General features: G+C 45.8%; 1 pseudogene; it reads right to left on the bottom strand.

Annotated features, from left to right (window-relative positions):
* Positions 1-12308, bottom strand: part of LOC135507498 (ryanodine receptor 3-like) — a 108319-nt pseudogene that overhangs the window by 56908 nt on the left and 39103 nt on the right.

Genomic DNA, 12308 nt, shown 5'->3' on the forward strand with positions numbered 1-12308 from the left:
TCCTGAAGGACAGGGAGGGAAGGATTCTGCTATGGTGAAACAGTGTTGTGACAGTGGTCTGTCCTGAAGGACAGGGAGGGAAGGATTCTGCTATGGTGAAACAGTGTTGTGACAGTGGTCTGTCCTGAAGGACAGGGAGGGAAGGATTCTGCTATGGTGAAACAGTGTTGTGACAGTGGTCTGTCCTGAAGGACAGGGAGGGAAGGATTCTGCTATGGTGAAACAGTGTTGTGACAGTGGTCTGTCCTGAAGGACAGGAAGGGAGGGAAGTGATTAATGGCAATCAGTGAATTAATTAGTAGCCTCTGATATTGCATTGAACTTGAAGAATGTCAGACAATTTCCATACTGGTACAGAGCTCTGCATTTGTGCATATTTGTGTGTGCCTGTGTGTGTGCGTGTATGTGTGTAAGATCAGGATGAAGAAGCATGAGTTATCTCAGTGCAGTGTTTCTCTCCTCTCTCTCTGCAGAAGAGAAGGAGGACTGAGTGAAGATGCCCCTCACTGCCAGGCAGAGCAGCCAATCCTCTACCGGCTCCAAATTACCATAATAACATTGAAAAAGACATTGAAATGGAAATGGCTGCAACTGGGTGTCTGTGTTACATGCCAGACAAATGGAACAGAGCTTGTATGCTAGCATCACTATTCAGCTGCTACACGGCTCCTTTCAATTTCCCCATCCACCTATGTTAGCTAGAGAGAGTAAACAGTGGCTTGTTCAGGAGAAAAATAGGATAACCTCCAACAAAGAGTCTATTAGGAAACGTGTGTTATTACAGAGAGACGGTATTATCTTCAGGGACTACGGGAATGAGGTGGATTCCACAGTCACCAGGTCATGTTATTGCTGGCTCTGACATAGTTGTAGAAGTAATAGTCTTACAGGGGGCTTGTTGTTCCTGCTCTGTGGGCTCCTCTTCAGTCTTCAGAGGTTGACCTTTGACCTTGTAGACCAGGGCCAGCAGACGACCTTTAATAGACGTGTCCTGGTCATCTTCCTCTTCCTCCATAGGGATTCCTACACAAGCACACGGCACAGAGATGAAACCAATATCCCACTCCTGGACAATGTTGCTTCCTAGCGGTCAATCTAGCGCCATATTTCAGGTTTTCTTTTGCTAGCGTTATTTTTTCCCTCTGTGTCTTTCCTTTTTATTTCCCTGCAGTCTCCATTCTACTGTGCTGCATTATGTCAGAGTAGTGCAGTGTGACTGTAGAAGACATTACATTGGTAGAGTACCCCCCCCAGGACCAAGCCTTTAATTATTTAGCAAAACATTCAGACGTCAGAGCAATCTGGAGAGGCAGTGAACTATAAGATATCTGCAGAGATAGAGAAGCCTTCCATTCTGCCGAGAAACACACCGGAAGCTCTTATACAATATCCCCTGTAATTCAAACCAACCTGGGGAGCTCAGACAATACACGGATATTTACAAGGATACAGGATGAGAGCAAGCTATATTACACCGTTTGTCAAGTAAAAATGCTATTATGTTGACTCTTGTTGTGTGTGTTTTATCCAGTCCTATTTGGACAAGCATTGTGTCCCCTTTGCTGTAAGTAAAGTACATCTCCAATGCCGGCATTTTTGTTTTCGATGAATTCCACAGCTCATCTCTACGTTATCATTTTCCGCCACAGACCATTTGATGCTGACATTCATTTTTAATCCTAGTCAGACGGCAGGTCATAATCTCCATCTCCAGACGGGTCATATAAAACCTGATGGTGTTCTTTACCACAGTGCAGCCGCAGCTCGTTGTGGAAGGCATAGAGCTCCTCCTGAATGTCCTCTGGACACGGGCAGTCCTCCCCCATACTGAAGTTCAACAGCATGTTAATCTGAAACACACACAAACTGTCATTTAGACCACATGACTGTACTACACAATGGCTCTACACACTTTATACATAAATAGTTCAGAGAAAATAGCAAAGCTTGTGTGCATTAGGAGAAGTTGAAGGAGCCAGGTAAAAAGTCATTATAGTTTGTGAAAAGTGCTGAAGTGAGCAGGGAGCTGTGACCCTGACATACTGTGGATGAGATGAGGGTGTTCTTCCCTCCTGTCTGGCAGGGCCGGGGGAGCGGGTCGTAAAGAGCCCTGGTAAACCTGAAGTGACAATGACACAGCAGACAGGGATGGATTCCCACAGCCTTGAGGCTGGGCAGCGAAGGGACATGCACAAATTAAAGATCTTTGGGGAGCTGTTAGACTGTTATAGAGCCGGTCACTAAGCCTCACTCAGTCACTCCGGGTCAGCTGTGCTCTCCACAAATGAAAGAACCCAATGACACAAAACCAAAGGGAATTTAAGGAAGAGGAAGAAATCAATTACCCATGAATGTGGAAAAATGACTGAACACTCCCACAACTCCCCCCAAATACTCTCTTTTTAGTTTAGAGTGGAGAGGCGGCCAGAGGATCACTTTGAGGTTTATGAGAACAATGTGCCCTTGTTGCAGTGTGCGCACACTCGCTTAGGAGCAGCAGCCGGTCCTGTGTTAATGTGCAAACCCTTCTATCTAATACTCGTGTAACAAGGTTAACACACACAGATGTCTGCAGTCATCCCAGTCCTCATGAAGTGGGCAGCATTTCAAAAAGCCTAACTCAATTACAGAGTTACGGCCACGTCCGAAAGTCTGTGAATAAATCTGCTTGCCTGTGACTTTCTCATACTATGACTCTACAGGAGAGAGATGATAAACTCACCATTACCTACATCTTTAACTAGGAGGCCCTCCTAGGTTATTTCTATTTCAGTGTGTACCTGTTCTTGGGGAGGGGAGCGGAACTCCTTGGTCTTCTTGGCGGTGATGGCAGCAGACATGTTGAGGGCCAGCATCAGCTCGTTGTACCTGAACTTCTGGTTGTACTGCAGCTTGGAGACAAAGCTGTCTGAGAAGGACACGATGGCCTCGATGCGATGCTTCAGCTCACAGTCACAGAAGTAGTGAAGCAGCTCACACATCTACGAGAGAGAAAAACACATAGAGACAATCTGTCAGCCTCCACATTTAATAGCAGCTGGGATTCGGACACAGAAATTCATTTTTATTTTTTATTTAACCTTTATTTACCTAGGCAAGTCAGTTAAGAACAAATTCTCATTTACATAGACAGCCTACCCTGGCCAAACCCTAACAGGGACGACGCTGGGCCAATTGTGCGCCGCCCTATGTTGTGATACAGCCTGAAATCGAACCAGGGTCTGTATTGACGCCTCTAGCACTGAGATGCAGTGCCTTAGACCGCTGCATCTAATGACACATACTGTATCTGAGTGGACTCATGAGAAGAGAAATCACTGTATAGAGACATTACATGGTTAAGTGACTTTGGAACGGACTAAAAATGTCAGTGCATTTTGCAGAGCATGTGATTGAAAGACGAGCTGAAGCAGGGACTCTGTCTCAGTGACCATGTTACCTGTCGTTTGACTGGCTCAGGCAGTCTCTTCTCCAGCAGACCTTTGATTGGCTGCTTGGCCTCTTTGGCAGCCTCCTCCTCCCCGGCCTCCACCGCCTTCTCCTCGGCACCTGTCAGTCCCTCCTTCTCTGCGGCCTCCGTCACCGCGGTGGCCGCCTCCTCGTGATGCTCCGCGAACACGTTGGGGTCGATAAGCAGCAGGATCTTATGAACGTCCTGACTGCCCAGCACGCCCATGGTGAGCAGCGTGCCAATCAGCCTTAGGATGGGCACAAACTGGTACTCCACGCTGCCCCCTACAGGGTCTCTGATGTGATGCCCACCACCCTGTACGGCCTCGGTCAGCATGGTGATGGCCTTCTCCTTCAGGGCATCGAGGGGGATTTGGGGGCTGTACAGCTGCTGCTCCCTCTTGGTGCTGATGAAACAGGGAGGGTAGAAGTTGAGCCGGGGCTTCAGGGAGGTGCTGAGGCCCACGCCGGGAGGAGAGTGGTGCTTGGTGGCATCGGAGAACAGGCGGATGCTGCGAGTCTCGGCAGTGACAGGGATGATGAACTCATTGTTCATCATGAGGCGGGCCTCCTTGGCCGTCTCCAGATGAACACTGATCAGGACGTTGTAGAAGCCCTCACGCAGCATGCCCGACAGGTACTGGTTGTCGATGGTGTAGAGCAGCTGGGATTGGTCTAGGTGGCTGCAGAGGGCGTGTGCTACACGGGTATTACCCAGTGCACACAGGGCACAGTAGAGCTTCAGGGTGTGGTAGTGGAACGTCCTCAGGTCCTCCTGCTCAGACAGCTCCATGATGTCAACACACCTGGGGGAGGTCAAACATGTTGTGTTCAAACAGAGAATGGCAGTATACAGGAGCGCTTATGTCCTCAAGCAGGATGTGTGTGCTGCCTCTGTGTATGTGTGTACAGTATGTATAAGCACATGTAAATGTCTACCTGTTCTCCTCAGGTATGTGCACAGCCAGCATCTGGAGGGGCTCCAGACACTGCACCACCCAGCCGTGTCTCTCACTGACCCTGGCTGTCTCCACCTTTAGGAAGGTGTTGGGCATGCGGCTCCACAGCACTGAGTTGATGGTCTGGACGTCCAGCCTCGGAGGGCACTGAGGCACTGGGTTCTTATGCTCACTCTTAAAGATGGCCGCCGACAAAGGCATTGTGTTCTGTAGAGGTCAGAGGTCACACAGAGCGACGTTGTGGTCCGCACAGTCGATTGTATACCAGTAGAACCGGGGAAAAATTGAACACACTTTAGGTCAGGAAAGTAGCGATTGGAATCGAGTTACTCTACCTTTATTTTGGCCAGCTCAAACTGGAAGAGATTGGGGCTGGTCGGTCGCACAAACACAGCAGGAAACAGCTTTGTGTTGGGTTCCACCTGGAGAAGAAACAGCACAGCATTAATGTAAGACGTTTGCAGACAGAAAAGGCACAGTAATAGAGGGTGACTTAGAGAGCAGCTTGGAAGTGAAAGTGCATGATGTTCTGTAGCTATCTGACTTGGTGTGTGTGTGTATGTGTGAATATGTGTGTGTGTGATACAGAGACAGCCAGACGCTGGGTTAAGAGCTGGCAGGCAGGACAGACAGCCCTACCCTACTTCTGAGCCCGAGGCAGGAGGACTGAGTGACTATTACAATGAGTAATGAAGAGACCAGGACAGAATGATATGTTTCTAGAGATGATGCAGATCTGATAAGATGCAGACTGCATGATGGGACAGATAGTGTTGGGTTGATAGCAGCAGAAAGGAGCCTGAAGCGATAAAGTGTGATAGGAAAGAGACTGTACAGAGACTCTGTGTAGTTGGCAATGCAGTACCTGGTAGGAGGTGGCCAGCTCCTTGCCGTTGACAGTGAAAGTCACCAGGCCAGTGGCCAGGTCAATGAGGCAGCCTATCTCCAGGTCCACATTACTGCGACTGGACGAGTGGCCTGAGCTGGTGGCATCCCCTCCCCACACCATGTAGCAGTTACTCCTCCTCACACTGGGGAATGGTGAGGGAGGAAGAGGGGAAGAAAAGAAGAGAGATGGGTATTTGGTCTGTGTGGCTCAGTCGGTAGAGCATGGCGCTTGCAACGCCAAGCGTCGTGGGTTCGATTCCCGCTGGGACCACCCATATGTAAAAGTAGTGGCCCCAGCTGACTTGTAAGTCGCTTTGGACAAAAGCGTCTGCTAAATGGGATATATATTTGATTCGCACTGATCATTACTGTTGATACCGACATGAGGATGAGGGTTTCCTTAACAACATGCTTACCTCTCGTGGACCCGCCCACGCTCGTCTCCAAGGGTAACTGTCACCGTCCGGTTCTTACTGAGGTTGAAGTGGTTGCTATAGTAATGGTAGTCTGGGGTGACCCAGCCCACCCACACGCAGGATGGATCCTGACCAGCAAATACCCTGACAGAGTAGTAGTACTGCAAGACAACATGGTGGCAGGTTAGCTTGATCTACAACACCTGAAGTCTATAATGGTGACATTATACCAAGCACCATCAGTAGCTGTTTATTATCCACTTCATACCGTGGTGATGTTGCTGTAATCTGTTCCTCTTATTCCGTCATGACTGTGTCTCATGGACTTCAGTGGATGTCTACGAGGAAAACATGAGCGTTGAAGAAACATTTCAAATGTGAGAAGATAACGTGCTTTTAGAGGTTGTGTTTGTGTTGTACAACAGTGAATGTGTTCAGAGGTCTGACCTGTGTTTGAGTTTGAGGGACTCGTGCTCTTCGTGCACTCCGTTCATGTCCATGACAGGGCTGGTCTTGAAGAAAGTGTGGAACTCCACGGGCATGCTCAGACGACAGTACACCATGTCACCATTATTGTTCTGGGTCCCAAACGTCCTGTGACTCACCTTCAGACAGGGAGGGCTGTCGATGGTGCCATCTATTCTGGTCACCTGGCATAGATACATTTTTTTTGCCAGTTAATTTACTCATTCTAAACAATATAGTGAAATAGCCTATTATCTTCACCTTCTGTGGACCTCTACATATATGTACAGTTGAAGTCAGAAGTTTACATACACTTAGGTTGGAGTCAATAAAACTCGTTTTTCAACCACTCCACAGATTTCTTGTTAACAAACTACAGTTTTGGCAAGTCGGTTAGGATATCCACTTTGTGCATGACAGTCATTTTTTCAACAACTGTTAACTGACAGATTATTTAACTTATAATTCACAGTATCACAATTCCAGGGGGTCAGAAGTTTCCATACACTAAGATGACTGTGCCTTTAAACAACTTGGAAAATTCCAGAAAATTATGTCATGGCTTTAGAAGCTTCTGATAAGCTAATTGACATCATTGGAGAGTCAATTGGAGGTGTGGATATATTTCAAGGCCTACCTTCAAACTCAGTGCCTCTTTGCTTGACATCATGGGAAAATCAAAAGAAATCAGCGAAGACCTCAGAAAAACAATTGTAGACTTCCACACGTCTGGTTCATCCTTGGGAGCAATTTCCAAACACCTGAAGGTACCACATTCGTCTGTACAAACAATAGTACGCAAGTATAAACACCATGGGACCACGCAGCCGTCATACCACTCAGGAAGGAGACGCGTTCTGTCTCCTAGAGATGAACGGACTTTGGTGCGAAAAGTGCAAATCAGTCCCAGAACAACAGCAAAGGACCTTGTGAAGATGCTGGAGGAAACAGATGCAAAAGCATCTATATCCAAGTAAAACGAGTGCTATATCAACATAACCTGAAAGGCCGCTCAGCAAGGAAGAAGCCATTGTCGTGTCTTTGGCTATGCCGGATTAAGTGATATGACATGCTATTCTATAAAATAATTTCTCCGTAATTAATATTACCTGATTGAGCTAATCATATAAATATAATTAACTAGAGAGTCGGAGCACCACTAAATAATATTTATAGAGCTGTTATCTTCCGAATAAACTCTTAAAGACCTAGTAATATTTTACATCAATAGTAGTCAATATTAATTGTCACCTTAATTCAGTCTCATCTGAAAGTTGTAAATTCTTGGTTATCTTCACGAACCCTGGCTAACAAGTTGAATCAGCAATGCAAAATTGGGTTTAATTATTTATTTACTAAATACCTAACGAATCACACAGAATTACATATACAAGGAATGAATTAGACCTTGATTACAAATGACCTCATAAAGGAAAACATCCCTAGCGGGCGGAACAGATTTGACGGCTGGTTACACAAAAGAAAAGGGCTGGGTTTGAGTGAAAGAGCGGGAAGACTGAGGACCAAAGGAAGAAAGTGTGCTATTATAAATACAGTATTTTATGCATTATAAATTACCGCCCATTTGAAAAAAGGAAAATGCAATAAATATTTACTCTGAGCTGCGCGTTGGTAGGTTGGTGGTAGATGGAAGGCCGTGTTGCCAAACCGAGTCCTTTGAAGAATGTCTCTGGTGGTCAATTGGATACGTTGTAGTAACGTTGTTGTGTAATAGACGGGATATTCTCTGTGTTCCTTCATAACCCTCGTTTGCAGCTGCTGTTGCTAACTCAACGGCTAGGAGGTATCATTTCTGTAGTGAATAAGAGTTCAAAGTTCATACCATTCGCAACCAAAGCTCACGCTGATGTTGGCTTTGTTCTGTAGTTATTATCTGAACCATTCTGACATTGGACCGTCGTCCCCACATCCTCGGAACGAGAAGGGTGTGTCTGAAAAGTTTTATAACCCATGTCTCTTCACAGGGGGGGGGGCACTGATTGAGCAGAGCCCTAACCTTATGAAAACCCAATTCTCACATTTTAGAAGCTAAAATCACATTTCATCCCATCACGATTAATTTCATATTCAAACATTTAAATTGAACAACAATTCCATGTGAATCCGATAACTCTGATATGTAGACTTTCCACTGTAGAGTTTATGCCATCTTATCATTGATGAAAATGTCTCAGATGACAACCGAACTGACATCATATTCATTAAGTATCACCGCATATGTTCAATTGGTCGGATTACCAGAATATAGTTAATCCCCCCCCCCCCCACCTTCTGATGTTCCCAGAATCTCTTTGTTAAGCAAAGGGATTTTCAAATGTAACATCAGTAGGGTAGAGAGAGGAAAAAAGGGGGAAAGGGTATTTATGACTGTCATAAACCTACCCCCAGGCCAACGTCATGACACCACTGCTTCAAAACCGCCATAAAAAAGCCAGACTACGGTTTGCAACTACACATGGGGACAAAGATCATACTTTTTGGAGACACAAAAATAGAACTGTTTGGCCATAATGACCATCGTTATGTTTGGAGGAAAAAGGGGAAGGCTTGCAAGCCAAAGAATACCATCCCAACTGTGAAGCACGGGGGTGGCTGCATCATGTTGTGAGGGTGCTTTCCTGCAGGAGGGACTGGTGCACTTCACAAAATAGATGGCATCACGTGGAAGGAAAATTATGTGGATATATTGAAGCAACATCTCAGACATCAGTCAGGAACTTAACCTCTTTCAGCTAGGGGGCACTATTTTTATGTTTGGAAAAACAACGTTCCCAATGTAAACGGCCTATTTCTCAGGCCCATATGCTAGAGTATGCATATAATTAACAGATTAGGATAGAAAACACTCTAAAGTTTCTAGAACTGTCAAAATATTGTCTGTGAGTACAACAGAACTGATATTGCAGGCGAAACCTGAGGAAAATCAAACCAGGAAGTGGCTTCTATTTTGAAAGCTCCATGATCCATAGCCTGCCTTCGCTCCATTTAAAGGGATTTCAGCCAGATTCCTTTTCCTATCGCTTCCTCAAGGTGTCAACAGTCTTTAGACATAGTTTTAGGCTTTTATTTTGAAAAATGAGCGAAAAAGATAACATCGCGTCAGGTGTTCGCATGAATTTTGCTTGCGCAACAGAGCTTGGGCAGCCATTGTCTCTCCCTCTGCTACTGAAAAAGACAGTGCCGGTTGATATATTATCGATTAAGCTACTTTGATGCTAGGTGTTCATAATGTTTTGTCTAGTGATCGATAAACTTACACAATGGTTGGATAGCTTTCGCTATCAAAATCTGATACGACAGGTGGATTAACAAAATGCTAAGTTGTGTTTTGCTATATTGCACTAGTGATTTCATGAATTTAAATATTTTTTGTAATATTATTTGAATGTGGCACTCTGCAATTCAGCGGTTGTTGATGACAATTATCCCGCTAACGGGATAGGTAGCACAAGTTTCTGACTGATGTCTTGAGATGTTGCTTCAATATAGCCACATAATTTTCCTTACACATGATGCCATCTATTTTGTGAAGTGCACCAGTCCCTCCTGCAGCAAAGCACCCCCACATCATGATGCTGCCACCCCCATGCTTCACGGTTGGGATGGTGTTCTTTGGCTTGCAAGCCTCTCCTTTTCCTCCAAATGGGTCTTCCAAATGGACAATGACCCCAAGCATACTTCCAAAGTTGTGGCAAAATAGCTGAAGGACAACAACGTCAAGGTACTGGAGTGGCCATCACAAAGCCCTGTCCTCAATCCTATAGAACATTTGTGGGCAGAACTGAAAAAATGTGTGAGAGCAATGAGGCCTACATACCTGACTCAGTTACACCAGCTCTGTCAGGACGATTGGGCCCAAATTCACACAACTTATTGTGGGAAGCTTGTGAAAGGCTACCCAACACGTTTGACCCAAGTTAAACAATTTAAAGGCAATACTACCAAATACTAATTGAGTGTATGTAAACTTCTGACCCACTGGGAATGTGATGAAATAAATAAAAGCTGAAATAAATCATTCTCTCTACTATTATTCTGACATTTCATATTCTTAAAATAAAGTGGGGATCCTAACTGGCCTAAGACAGGGAATTTTTACTCTGAATAAATGTCAGGATTTGTGAAACAATCTATTTGGCTAAGGTGTATGTAAACTTCCGACTTCAACTGTATATTACAATATTGATTTTGTGATTGATTTTGATTTTCTAAAAGATATTATCGTCTGTCTTACCATTATGTGGTTGTTGTTCTTTGGCACATTGAAAAAGGTGGGGAGGCGTTTGCTGAACCACATGGTGACCTCACGGTTCATGTTGACGGCGAAGGGTTCAAAGCCCTCCTGGAGACCACACATGGTGTAGTACTTAAAGGTACTGGCATCCTTCCCCAGGTTCATACGACCCACCTGGGACAGGCCCAGACTACATACTGGGATAAAACCTGGGAGACAGAGACAGAGAGAGAGGAGGGAGAGAAAGAGAGAGAGAAGGGGTGCGAGGGAGAGAGAGAGCGAGAAGGGGGAGAGGGTAGAGAGAGAGAGGGTAGAGGGGGGAAAGAGAGGGGAGAGAAAGAGAGAGCACCTGTCACACACACAGCTGGGGGAGGGTCAAATCTATCCAAGTCAATTGTCACCTTATATAAAGGTCATTTCATAATGGGGAGGGACTGATTTTGCACTCATTTTCTCAGCATGGTGGTTTTAGGTTAACTTGTCAGCATGTCTGTCAGTGATCCGGCGGCACAGAGACATAAGAGAGGGAGCAGAGCTTAGAGAGGTCCGTGACACACACTCTTCATCCTCTGTCTCACACACACACTGCTGGCTGTTTTACATACTCACCATCTTCAGTCTCACACACTGCTAGCTGTTTTACATACTCACCATCTTCAGTCTCACACACTGCTGGCTGTTTTACATACAGTACTCACCATCTTCAGTCTCACACACTGCTGGCTGTTTTACATACAGTACTCACCATCTTCAGTCTCACACACTGCTGGCTGTTTTACATACAGTACTCACCATCTTCAGTCTCACACACTGCTGGCTGTTTTACATGCCCACCATCTTCAGTCTCACACACTTACCGTCCTCCGTCTCGAAGTCGGCGAAGCAGAGCTCGGAGCCCTTGTTGGTGATGAGGATCTCTCCATTGAGGGTGAAAATCATAGACTTGTCCTCCATGTTAATCATGCAGCCCACCACATCCCCCGCCTGCCAACAACGCCCAAAGAAACGGCTGCCCATGTTCAGACGGTGACCCTGACGATAAAAAAACACACACACACACACACACACACACACACACACACACACACACACACACACACACACACACACACACACACACACACACACACACACACACACACTCAGGCTAACCTTTGCAATTTTACTCAATCTTAAATTATAGGACCAACAAAAAATCTATTCTACAGTGTATCCTATCATCAGCTAGCATTAACACAAAGTTAAACGTTCACTCTATGAGTACATGATGTTCAATGATGTAGGAAGAAGAAGGGAGGGTTCACCTTGTATCCATCAAAGACGAAAGCCAGCTCATCAGTACCCAGCTCTACATCCGGCTTACATCCAGGTCTGGCCCAACCCACACGCATGTCACCTCCCGTCACCGCCTCAAACTCAAAGTACCACTTCCCTGTCAGCACCGCATACGTTCTTTCCACACGGAAGAAGCGTATTTTGTCAATGCTCAGTCTCTCCACCACGTGGCCTGCTGGGTGGGAGGACAGCCACAGTATCAACACAGGGAAGTCTTCTACTGTTCTATACATCTTAACCATGGATGTCAGCATGGGTTTGTGTGGTAATGATAACTTACCGCCATCCTGGTCAGGAGGTTCGATGTTGTACCCGTATCCAATCAGAGTGCGGATGGCCTCACGGAGGCTGTCCCTGTTGGACTTCTTAGTGCGCTCGTCTAATAAAGAATATGGCACCAGGCGAGGGTTCCTCTTACTCTTCACATCCTGCATTGAGAAAAGACAGGCACAGTTAGATTCACACACACACACACACTCACACACACACACCACACCAGGGACCCGCTCTAGGCCAATGCTTGTTACGACTGCACTGCCA

The sequence above is a fragment of the Oncorhynchus masou genome, chromosome 21 (genome assembly GCF_036934945.1).
Source record: "Oncorhynchus masou masou isolate Uvic2021 chromosome 21, UVic_Omas_1.1, whole genome shotgun sequence".
NCBI classification, from domain to species: Eukaryota; Metazoa; Chordata; class Actinopteri; order Salmoniformes; family Salmonidae; genus Oncorhynchus; species Oncorhynchus masou.